Source organism: Apodemus sylvaticus, chromosome 4 (genome assembly GCF_947179515.1).
Source record: "Apodemus sylvaticus chromosome 4, mApoSyl1.1, whole genome shotgun sequence".
Taxonomy (NCBI): Eukaryota; Metazoa; Chordata; class Mammalia; order Rodentia; family Muridae; genus Apodemus; species Apodemus sylvaticus.
Window position 1 is genome coordinate 110711326 of NC_067475.1, and position 13290 is coordinate 110724615.

General features: G+C 42.1%; 1 protein-coding gene across 2 annotated transcripts in view; it reads left to right on the forward strand.

Annotated features, from left to right (window-relative positions):
• Wwtr1 (WW domain containing transcription regulator 1) overlaps positions 1-13290 on the forward strand; it is a 118806-nt gene that overhangs the window by 57840 nt on the left and 47676 nt on the right. The gene's annotated exons all lie outside the window — the stretch shown is intronic.

Sequence of the window (13290 nt, forward strand, 5' to 3'; positions counted from 1 at the left end):
CCTCCCTGGGCTCAGGAGGCCAGGGGTTGCACGCAAAAGTCTTGGGTCTGCTTAGGGGAGTAGTTTGACTCTTACTCTGTAGCACAGAGACTTAAGAGTTGCAGTCATTTAACTTCCCCCGTGCCAGTTTCTGGGCCTTAAAAAATTGGAGCTTAATAAGCGTATGTGGAGCCAATTAATTTTTGTGACATTATTTATTTATTTATTTAGGTCCCCTCCCCCCCCCAGACAGGGTTTCTCTGTGAAGACCTGGGTGTCTCCCAAGTGCTGGGATTAAAGGCGTGCGCCACCACCGCCCGGCTTGAGAGTTTAAAGTAATAAGATCATCAGACATTGTTACCTTGATGATTGCAAATATTATGACAGAATCATGAGTCTGCATTACCGTGACTATCGCTGTTTCAGAGACCATGGTGTGTGGTACAGTTATTGGTTCATCAGTCAGCCTGTTCACTGAATTGAACAGGAATGCACTGATAGCAATGTAATTTGTTTGAGATGGTATTGCTTTATTCTCTAGTTTGAATAGAATATTTCTTGGTAGAAATAAAGAAAGTTTTATGAGTATTTGTTGAAAAAAAGTTTTAGGTATGAATAATATTCCTTTGACACCTTTGAAAAACTTTTTTTTTTTTGAAAAAAAAGACGGTGTCTCATGTAGCCAAAGATAGCCTTGAACCCCCATCCTCCTGTCTCTGATTTTCAGTTGCTGAGACTCCAGGTATGTGCCATCAGATGCCAAGAGTAAAATGGTTTGTCGGACTAAACTCATTCATCTTGTTCCTTCATTCACTAGTCATACATCAGTGCTTTGTTCATTTATTCCGTTAGTAGTTTTTAATTCCTACTGTATGTTATCTCATTATCTCTTCTTCTGTACTTCAATCCATGGCTGTAACTGCTCAGAGGTTAAGAGCTTTTACAAAATCTCCTTTAGTTTCAAGCCTAGTAGTGGTTGGCTAGCCCTTGGGAGTCAGAGGAAGAGGCTCCGGTGTTTGAAGTGAGCCTCCCCTCCGCTACAGTGGCATCCGGTCTCATAAAACCAAAGTGGGAAGGGTTCATAGAAAGGAAAAGCCCAATGTATCCTGCAAAGAAAAGACCACTTCCTTTACAGACCCTGTGATCTGTAGCCTTGCTCAGAGTTCCTCTCGAGTCAGTGGGAATTGTGTAAGGAATTCCAGGGCCGGATATGCCTCATGGTAGGATGAGACGGAACCTGGTGGCTAGTCAGGAGACTAAATTTAAACTGTTATTTGTAGTGAGTATATAATTAACATGGAATTAATGGTCAGGAATAAGCAACCGGAGTAGGCTTCTTCTCTTAATAAAAGAAAAAGAAAAGAAAAAGAAGAAAATACTGTTAAATACACTGCTTGCGTTCTCTTTCATAAGGGCGATGGGAGGAGGGCCTGGAGAGGCGGTTCTTTATAAGAGTGCTTGCTGCACTTTCAGAAGACTGGAATCCAGTTCACAGCACCCACAGTAGGCAGCTCACAGCATCTGTGAGGCCAGTCCTAGGGGAGCCATTGCCCTCTTCTGGTAGGCACCAGGCACACACATGGTGCACACATGTGCATACAAGCAAACACCAACACACACATAAAACATATTTGTTTTAAAATTAAAATTGAGTGATATTTTTAATCCTAATAATTCTAGATTAAACATGCGCTTCTTTTTCTCCGACCAGGCAGGTGTCAGTAAGAGCAGTCCTACAGTTGGCAGGCAGGCTCAGGGATGACAGATGCTGGCCATCAGATGCCAGATTGTCCCGTGGAGTATAGACAGTGCATCAAACGGTAGTCCCTGCCTGCTCTACCCAAGGAGAGGGTTGTGCTTGCGTCTGCCGGTACCTCCTTCAGATTTCCCTTCTCACTCAAGCAGTTGCCGTAGGCAGCTGCGAGGTACTGCTTATAGACTTTGCCCAGTTCTTTTAATCCCCTCTTGGTGCTAGACGTCCCCCTTTTGCGATGCCCTGACCCATGTGCCTTCGGGCTGAGCAGTAAGGGAAGAGTCATCCATGATGGATTTCTAGCTAGCACAGGGACTGCTAATCTCTAATCTCTATGGAATGATTTTTTAAAAAATATTTACTTTTTTCTTTTTTAAGATTTTATATGTGTTGCACTTGTGTATGTCTGAGCACCACATATGTGTCATTCCAGAGGCCAGAAGAGGGCACCTGTTACCCTAGGACTGGAGTTAGAGATGGTTGTGAGCCATCATGGAGGTGCTTGGAATCCAACCTGGGCCCTCTGCAGACCTACTCAACTACTAGCTATCTCACCTGCTCCACGATTTGCTTTATTTTTACTTGTGTGTGTGTGTGTGTCCATATGAATGCAGGTGCCCACATGGTTGGGTCAGGGTCAGGGGCTCAGATCTCCTAAGGCTGGAGTTACAGGTAGTTGTAGCTATCTCCTGTGGGTGTTGGGAAACAGACTCAGATAGTCTGCAATAACAGTATGCTCTTTAAACTGCCAAGCCATTTCTCTAGCCCCCTTGCTGTGAAATTAATTTTGTGAGGTTGGGGTTAGATAGCATACATTCAAATATGGAAGACAGTGTCATTTTTTAAGGAAGAAAGTGAATTCTGTTGGGGGGGGGAAGTAAAGCGTCGATTTTTTTTCCAAATTAGAAAAAACATATAATGCTTTAATGAAGAAGATTCAAAGAAATCTAAAGCCTGCTTCCGCCTCATTCATATGTATCCTATTATCCAAAATGGGATTATGTTTTCTTAGCAATATATCATGGACATCCTTCCATTAAATATATATGTTTCTGCCATTTATAATAGCTGTTCAGGTTTTCATTGCCTGGATTATACCATAATTTATTTACCCAGTGCATCAGCATAAATTTAACAGAGAAAGAAGACCACAGGGCTTATCTTTTTGGCTGTGTTTGCATACTTTTTGTCTGCATAACACTTTTGATGCCAGCCTCTCTAGCATACCACCAAGGTGGTATCCTATAATTTAACTTAGTTCTGAGGGCGTGTAGTCCAGTGGTAGGTCACTTGGTTAGCATGCACGAAGAGGCCTTGTGTTTCATCCCCAGCATCACAAACTTCTAACAAACTTCCAAGTAAGCAAACTCCTAACAACATCATGTTAGGGACAGTCACATCTTATGGGCTAAGGGTTCAGTCCCCAAGACTATACCTCTCTTCCCAGATGCTGTTGGAAAATGCTACACCTTTCCTTGTGCTCCTCATTGATTGACAGTCATGGTTCTTGTGAGCCCCTCCTGACGTTTGACTATTTTAGTTTGATTTCTGTTGCTGTGATAACACTCATTATGTAGGCCAGCTTGGTAGCAGTGCTTCTCAAGATGCGTGTAGGTAAGAGCTTTGCTGAGCAGGCCTCTAGCATCCCAAGAGCTGGCCCTAGGAATCAAGAGATGGACCACTGTGAGAGTAAAACCGTTTTTTTGTTTTGTTTTGTTTTTTCTTTAGAAAGAGAAACTGTCATCAGAGCAAACAGCTCTGAGATGGGAGTAAAAGTTTACTATCCAAATGCTTCTGATAGTGGACTAATAATCAGAATTTATGAAGAAATGTAAAATTTAAACATATACCAGTCAATAAATGTGGTAATGGATGATTTTTGGAACAGGATCTCTCCATGTGTAGTCTTGGTTTTCCTGGGATTCAGTTTGTAGATAAGGCTAGTATCAAACTCACAAAGGTGACTTCACCTTTGCTCCCTGAGTGCTAGGATTAAAGGTGTCTACTCCTGCACTCAGCTTGGACCTAATGAAATGAATAGACAGTTCTCCAAAGATGAAATAGAAATGCATAATGAATATGTAAGAATATGAAACATTACTGGAACCAGGGAAAAGCAAATTAAATCTGCTTTAATCTTTACCACTTCATCATACTCAAAATCTGACAGAGGCTAGAGAGATGACTCAGTGGTTACGAGCTCTTTTTCCTCTTGCAGAGGACCTGTGTTTCGTTCCCAGAACCCCGGGAGATAACTGAAGCCATCTTTAACTCCAGTTCCAGGGGAATCCATCCAAATGTCTATCAACATGTGTTTATGTGTAAAGGAAAAAAAAAAGATCCTGAAATTTGCAGGAAAATAGATGTATTTGGGAAATAAATTAGGTAATATGACCCAAATTTAGAATGGTGGAAGTCATGTTTTCTTTCTTATGCAGATTTTAGCTAGTGTGTATGTAAATGGTGTACATGATGTCAAAAGATATGTGGAAAATGAGAGAAAAGACTGGTGAGGGGAGATTATAGGGCAGTGGCTTCAGGTCTCAGGTAGCTGGGGTCCGGGAAGTGATGGGGAGAAGACCTCGAATGTACTTTGTTGGAAAAAGCCATAATGAACTTTAACATCTAGTATGCTAACTAAAAATAAAAAAAGAGAGAGAACATCTTTGTCTCAAGGTCAGTTATTAGCCACCTGACTTTATGAAATCTATACATTTTGCAGTAAACTAAGGACCATCTTTATTCTCTCCCTCCTTGGGTTCTCTGTTCATCTAGGGTATTTGTAGATCACTTTTGCTTTTGTTTCTTTTCCTCCCATCCCCCCTCCCTCTCTACCTCCAGGTAGTTCATACCTGTCATAGTGCACCGTTTCTGTTTGATGAAATACTCAAAACAGCACTGAATACTAAGTGCTCTTATGCCCTGTTGAAGGCAGCCAAGGCTTGGAGAAGTGGCAATGGCCTCCTAATGAGCCGATGCCAGAGGCAGAGCACAGTGTCTCATTTTGCTGCGTTCCACCAAAGATGTCAGGGTATGCGTTATAAAACACTGTGGACTGAGTTGAAATTATGAAGCGCGTGCTTGCCTGGCATGCATAAAACCCTGGCTTTCGTCCCTGGCACCATCGAAGGACAGGAGACCTCACTGTATCCAAGATCCTCGGTGGTGTGATCCCTGCCTCGCCATTTCAGTACCTTGGCATTTGTCTGTGACCCTTCTGGTTCCTTCTTACAAAAAGGGGTTGTGGCTGTGAAAAACACTTTGAGTCTGTCTTCAGACTCTGGGGTTCACGCCAGCCTTCTTGTTGTTGACTCACGTTGTCATACGCCTTGGAAACATGAACAGAAAGTGGGTCAGACAGTCCTAGCCTCTGGCTCGCCTCCTAGAATTAAAGGAGAAAAGAAACCAAAGCTAATCAAAGGGAACAGAGCTCTCCAAATGAGGAGACGAGGAACTTACTAATGAAAGAAATTGGTTTTTGCTTTTTTTTTTTTGAATCATTTTTGGTGCAGATGTGCGTCCAGAAGGCAGATGCTGGCATTTGCCAGATTCCTGTGCCTCTGTACTGCTCATTGTACAGGAGGGGATGTACTTTGTTTAGAGGGAGATGCAGAGGAGGTAGAGGTGTCTCTCTGCTGTGGCCTGCTTTCTCGAAGCTAAAAACGGAGAATGGGCAGAGAGTGACCTTCTTCGAGGTCATTAGTATAGTATTGGACGCCTGACTCCTACAGTGTACCTTTTTAGGGTATCCGCCCTGGTTGAATGAAGGTCAGGTAGGCTAAGGGCTGCCAGTCTTTCATTTGTTGTCCTTCCTATCTTAATCTCTAGAACCTTAATTCCCCATTAATTCCCAATCTCCTGCCTGGGAGGAGATGGCTTTGTCCTCATTTTCTAGCCGAGTGACATTGACTTCATTTGGCCCAATTAGAGGGGAGAGGAAGAATGATAGCTGTAGCCTAACTTGGAGACATTTGATATTTGGAGTGATTTGAGAGCCACCAAGCATTGGGTCAGTGGATGCCCCGCTTAACAACTGGAAAAACAGCACGGAGAAACATGTGTCAGACACAGAGAGCCTGGAAAAACAATTTTCGAAGTTATTTAAGCATTTCTCATAGTTTAGTGACTTTAAAACAAACTGAGCTGCTTTCCAGATGTCAGATGTAGGCAGCGTGGTTGGTGTATCAGACAAGAAGCTATTGAGACAGAATGTCGGGCTCTGGACCATTTATAATTAAAAACAATAGCTCTTAGCCACCTACAATCTCTTATTTTTACTTCTACCATATCCCCACCCATGACTTACCAATCTTTTGGGGGCCCACACACTGTAGGCCCTTAGAGCATCTATCTTTAAGTGGTGTTCAATCTTCCATGCCCAGTAAATCTCAGCACATGTATGTGGGGAGTGCAGAATGGCTCCATTTGAAGCCAGGCCATGGAAACACACATATTCTACAGCCGGAAAGAACTGGCTGCATTGGACTTACTGAAAGACAATATGCTATTCGCTAACTCTTAGTAGACTGTGCATTTAAAGAATTTTCATGGTAATTTCCACTATACTCAGTGGACATTTACACTATATTTTGCACTATATGTGCAAAACTTTATTTTGGGGTTGGTGGTGGGAGGGTCAGAGTTCAGTGTTGTGTGTGTTTTTTACCACCAGCCCCGAAACTGCTACATTTGGATCCCTGCAGAAATAGCATCACTGTAAGCATTCATTAAATGAATGAAGGGATTAAAATATTCCATTTCCTATGGATAACGGACCTCATCTTTCCTACACACTTCCCTTTTTTCATTACATGTTTCTATTGTTGAGAAAATACCAAGTATATATTTTGAAATGGTCATTTAGAAATAAGAAAATGGAGGGAGTGAAAGAAACGTTTACATTCTGGTTGAGTCCCAACAGTAGAGTCTAACAGGGCCTTGCACATATTTAGTAGCATTATTAATCCCAACGTGAAAAAAGAACGAAAATGCTGGGTATTTGTAATGAGGTTGTTTATGTAGCCAAGGTTCTTCCACAGGCTTCTTGGCTTGAGTAGAACAGACAAAAACAACCAGGCCTTTCCTTCTTGTCCTCTTAGTGGGTTATGAAAAATGAGGTTAAGCAAGACTTTGGCTCTACTCGCAGAGGCAAAGTCAGATTTGCTTATCCTGGATGATATTGATGATGGTCTGTCTACAGCATGGCTGGACCTCTTACCCTATAGAGACAGGTCTGTGAGTCACTGCTGGGCTGGATCGATGAACCGCTTCCCAAAGTGGCTTTGTCTGAGAAATGGTACATTCATAGTGTTTCTACTTTCTTGAGAACAAAACACTGGTAATTAAGTCCTTTTAGGAATCACAGATATTAAGATATTATGGTCCCAAGCAGTCTCTCACTGTTTTCCTGTGCTGAGAGCCACCCTGACTTCCTTCTGCCTCTGCTGAGTAGGTTCAGAGGAAACAAATAGGAGGAAAGCTCAAGTAAAGCTTGGTAGAAAAGATCTGAGACAGACAGATCACCACAGCTGACTCCAGGGCAAGCCCGCTCACAACCAGTGCTGCTAACTGAAGTGGCTTCTTGGCAAGGCTGCGATGGAAGTCAAGGATTAGAGCCGTGGTTGTTAAAAATACAGTCCCTTCCTCCCATTCATTTAGAATCCCAGAACACTCTGAGACTGGAAGCATGCTCCGAGGTCATGCTTCTGGCTTGATATCCTCTTTTATCTGAACCATCTTAAAGATCCCCTATCTGTGTATGAGTTGGCACTCTGCTGACATATGCTGCAGTGATACCTTTGTGAACTGTTCCAGTGAAAATTGGGCTGGAACCTTTGAACCACACATTCCCTGTGGTTTCAGGAGCTGTGCACTCTCAGATTTCTGTCGTGTGAACAGTCACCATCATTGTATGCCCCATGCATGTAAGTTTTTCTAGCGTTTGGGTTTAGATGTTGACTGTTTTGATAATGGATAGGTCAGCTGTTCACAGTTGTTCTCGTGTGCATGCGTCTTGTGTTCTAGGTTAGCAAGGGTGGTGTCATAGGTGTTCTGGCAGCTTGGAAGAAGTGTAAGTTCTTTATAGTGTGTGAAAGCGGCTCTGGGACAAAGGATGGATTGGAGTGAAAGCTAAAAGGGAACTTAGAAGGGAGACTGCTCACCTTAGCAATAGTAGTAAAACATACGCTGCGCATCTCTTCATCCCGGGTGGCAGCAGGGCTTCATTCCTCTGACAGTCGGTGTGTTTAACCCCAAAAGCAGGCTCCCCACCAGCGAAGAAGCTGATGCAGCAAGCAGAGAGTAGGCTCCTGATCGTACTATATTATAAACAGAATTGATGAGCTGAGCACCCACGGTCGTGTTGGCTTCTGCTGTGGGACCCCACTGTCATCACTCTCTATGCATTCTGGTTTTAGTGGTATCAGGAAAAAGTGAGTGCTCAGGCCTGGGAGAATTGTTGTTGTTGTTGTTTTGTTGTTATTATATTTTTATATTTATTTATGAGTATACTGCAGCTGTCTTTAGACACACCAGAAGAGGGCATCAGATCCTGTTACAAATGGTTGTGAAGCCACCGTGTGGTTGCTGGGAATTGAACTCAGGATCTCTGGAAGAGCAGTCAGTGCTCTTAACCACTGAGCCTTCTCACTAACACCCCTTCCACCCTACCTGGAGAATTATTCAAGGTCATGGACACCACCTTTTTATTATGGTTTAAGATAAAGTCTTTGGTATCCCTTAGAAGACCTAAATGTCATAGGCCAGAAAACAAAATAAAACAAAAAGAGAGAACTCAGGAAGTGCTAGAACAGTGTAAAGGACATGGAATGCTATGCTGTTTCCCCAGTCTTGACTCTGAAGTAAGAATGCTTCTCTAGAGTGTTGAGTTAGATTAGAATATGGGTTAGGTTTGTCTCTGAAAATATTGGAGATTTGTGTTGTAATTAGGCACAGTCTTTGAAATTTCAGTCTGGGACAAGCCTTTTTACCTGCTCCAGGATTAAACACTGGCAGAGTTTGTTGTCTGCTTATAATAGGTCAAGTTGACTTGGCATATCCTGTCTGAGAATTTATCAGCCTCATTCAGACCCATTTAAGTTTTCATTTTTAACATGTACCGGAGACTGAATCTTGTGTCGGTTCATAAAAAGCAGCATGCAAAGGTTATTTCATTTATCACTGTTATTGTTTTATTGTTTATCATTATTCATTTATCATTGTTATTGTTTTATTTTATTATCAATGTTATTGCTTTTGTTTGTTTGTTTATTTATTTATTTTGAGACCAGGGTCTGGTTACCCTGGAACTCCCTATGTAGACCAGGCTGGCCTTCAAGAGCTGAGATGACACCTCCAGGCTGTTCACATATACATTTGTTACAGTATTTGGAGACTGATAAACTGGACCAGTGAATCAAGTTTATATCTAAATTGGGCTTATAATGTCACAGTGATTGCAAGTTTTTTAAAAAATGCCTTCTGTATGCTGTACAGTTTGTTCCATGGTCATTAGAAATGATTACATTTCATTGGAAGAGAAATAATTATACTCCCCAAAACTTTATGAAAATAACATTACGAAGGTCTTGATCCTTAGTTTGCCTTATAGTTCCAGTCTCATTAGTACACGTTAGGTTGTGATGGATAAAGGGGCAGGGGTAAGGAAGGCCCTTTAAGTCCTGATGGTTGCAGCACCTGATGATTGGAGGAGAGTTTGTTGTGTGTGGGTGCTTTTCCCACCACATGCTATTTGAGGCCTGTCACGGGAAACTTCTGTAGGAATTTGGGTTTTTAAGTCTATGGAAAAGTTTATGGTTGTCAAGAAAAGTTTTCCTTCCTCTTAGGAACAGCTATTCTTTGTAAACGGCATGGGGCCAAGGGACTGGAGGTTCCATGTACTCTCAATGTTTTAAGACTGATGACGACATGGGGCTGAGGGGAATGTAATTCTTTTATTTTTATTTATGTATTTTTTGTTATCATCTTATTTGTTTGAGACAAGGTTTGTAGCTTTGGCTGACCTTGAATTTAGAGAGACCAGCCTGACTCTGTCTGGAGTGTTGGGACTAAAGACATGTCCCACGCCCGGCTCCAAGCTTATATTGTGAAGACTACATTCTTTGCCTATGCTATGAGCATTTCTGAATTCTTTAAAAATGAAGTATCTGCAGTCATCCTTATTTTTAATATCTTTATAGTCTTTGTGTGCTTACAAGAACTTATATTCTTTTGGGAAAGAAATATGACTATTCTCCAGACTAAGAGAGAGTGAAGAAAGGTTAGGTTTGCGTCATCAAAGGGGGAAGACAGCTGACTTTTAAGTCTACAGTTTATCTTCAGTATTGACTGTCAGGTAATATTTGTGAATTAATTTTCCTTTGTTCTGGTCTCTGTGTGTGTGTGTGTATGTGTGTGCGCGCACATGTGCCTGCCTTCATGAGTATTTCAGCCTTTGTTATAAAATCAACACACAGCCACTGTTAAAAACCTGTAAAGCACAAAACCTTGTACATAGGAATATACAACAAAACAAAATCAAATAAAACCTCCACCAGTGAACCCATTATTTGCATATGTCACCATATATGGTTGGCTCCTCCCACTTTACATTTGGAAATAGCATGTATTTATATTTATAGAATCTATAGAACATATAGGAAGACATAGGATATAAGAATATATAGATGTGTTGATGTTAATTTCCACAAGAGATGATTCTTTTTAAATAGAAGACCTTTTCTTAAAGTAGACCCAGCAGGAGAATAAAGCCAGGAAGGAGGTGGGAGTAGAAAGGAAGTGGGATTAATCTAGTTAAACTCTCAGGCTTGGCACTCAGCGTGGTCACAGGAGAAGGGAAGTGACTCAGTTGTATTAATAGAGGCAGCCGGGATGAGACTGGGAATGGCATCTTTTGGGGTTGGGAACTGGGTGAGGGGAGCCGAAGTGGAAGGCTCTAAATCACCTAAACAGTAGGAGAAGTTACTTTTCAATTTAAAGCTTGAACACCACAGTCAGCCTTGTGACCAATGGCGCCTTCCTTGAGCTTTTGCAACTGGGAGACATCACATGAGCCAGAGGCAGGTATCCAACCTCTTGACGGGGTGACAAGATACGGTTTACAAAGGCATTGTCTCCATCCGTAGCCAATTTAAGAGCTTTGGTGGGTAGTTTTCATTGCTAGGTGCGAATTTGAGAAGAAGACCACTCAAGTTCCTAACCCTAGCACAGCAGTTTCGCTGTTAGCAGCTCAGCTTTCAAGCTTCTCCCTCAAGTAAGGCTCCTCTTTTATTGGAGGCTTAGAGAAGACTGTGAAAGGCACAATGAGCAGACCTGGGAGCAAAACTCCTTAAAAAGGTGTTGGCCGGTAGTAGATTTGGAAGGGTGGGCTTCAGAGTCTACCAAAACACTGTGTGAGTCCCAGGGCCTTAAGGACTAGGGTGAGTCCTTTATCTTTGGGTGGGGTCCATTTGGATGTGGCAGGAGTGTCCACATCAAAGGCTTTTACTATCTTGCAAAGGTAAGGAAGCTGGAGAGCATTAACTAACACTTCATATGCCAGCTTCGCACAGGACGCCCTAAGTCCCACACGTTCGTTCACAAGCCTTCACCTGCTGGTTTAGAAGCCAAGAGAGTAGGCTCAGTGTTTGGGAAGGTAGCATTTCAGTTGCTATGACAATCCTTCAACTTTAACCCGATGTCTGATGTCAGCAGAGACCTGTCTCTATCAACAACTCCTGTATACTGATGTATCTCGCTATCTGGGGTAGACTGGGGTTCTAATGATGGTTCTCAGATAGTATCAGTATTCATGATGCTGGTATCTTAGAACAGCTCACAGAGAAAGGTTTATGGTACCAGAACAGAAAATACTTAGGACAAGTTTACCTTAGTATAAGAGTGTGTGTGTGTGTGTGTGTGTGTGTGTGTGTGTATGAGAGGGGGGGGGGTATACATTTGTTGCACGAGAATGTGTCAGAGAACCACCACCTCAGGTGTTTTGAGTTTTAGACCATTTTGTTTTAGTCTGGCTCTTGTTAGTTGCTGCTGCACAGGCCAATTTAGCCACGCTCTAGGTCTTCTCCTCTCTCTACTGCCCATCTTGCCTCTGGAACACTGTGGTTATAGACATATACCACAATGTCCCGCTTTGCATGGTCTCTGGAGCCTTGAGGGCCTTGTGTACGTGCTGAGCATTTTCAACCATAAGTCATCTTCCTAGCCTGGGAACAAGCTTTTGACAAGACTGGCCCCGTAAGAGCAATCATAAGTTTCTTAGCTTTAATTGCTTTGCTAAAGGGAATTTACTTTATTTTGATATTTAGTTCAGTGATGTCAACTATTTATCGTTTGTGTCAGTTCCTTATTTTGAAGGCTTGTGACAAAGAACCTGGGGCTATCTGCGTTTCCTCATATCCAAAGGCTGACTAAAGGGTTTTTATTCAAGCCTTAAAACAGAATTAGGCTGTCAAACTGAAGATATAACAAAACATTCTCTCTCTCTCTCTCTCTCTCTCTCTCTCTCTCTCTCACACACACACACACACATTAGAGACATGGATTATGGCTTCTCATCTCTTTAGTCTTTTGCTTTTTACAACATAACTTTTTATTATTATTCTGGCTTGCTGCTGACTGTTTTTGAAGATTGAGGTGGCCGCTGCATTTGACATTCAGTAATCACAGTTAACCCTGACCCTACCTCCCCTTCTGTATGTCCAACACAGAGTTACACTTAGGCTCAGCCCCTGGTTTATTGTTTATTTATTTTAAATTACATTCACTATGAAATTCTTAGAAGGGCATCCATGCCTTCACTCTTGGCAATGGAAGAGTTTTCTATGCTAACACATCCCAATCTTAGAAGAAGCATTTAACTGTGAGGAAAGAAAAAAATAAAACAAAATAAAGAAGACAGACAGACAGGCAGACAGAAGGAAGAAAGAAGAGAGAGAAAAGCCAAATTAAATGCAACTTTACAGAAAGGAAATTTCTAGACTTAACATAAACCTAGAGAGTTAATTGTAGTTTCTGGCACTAAAGTTAAGAATACTTTTGTTATTCAAAATTCAGGTGTGGTTAACAGAAAGAGCAGTCATATTCCTTTTGTGTCTTGGGGGTGGGGTGGGGTGGTGCATAGGTCTTGACCGGAAGATGCAAACTTGGTTGTAAGAGTAAAGCAAAGGGATAATATTCAGTTTTGAATATCATAGCTTACTGTCTTTAATGGATATGGAAGGCTCTCGGATTCCATTTATAAAAAGTGAAGTAAGGACATTGCATGAATTTACTTGTTTAAAATACACCTGCCCACCCACCTCCATAACACTGAAGGTTGAGCAGTGTGATGGAGTGGCACAGGTCTCTAGGGCAGTAAGAACGATCTGTGATGTGGTTTGGGAGCAGAGTATGGGGCCACCTTTTGAGGGCAGCTTTCCAGCCATATCTGTGAGTGGGGATTTGGGAGGGGGTGAGGAAGCAGCTGAGGTGCTCGTGTGTATATGTGTGTGTGTGTGTGTGTGTGTGTGTGTTTGTGTGTGTGTGTGTGTGTGTGTGTGTGT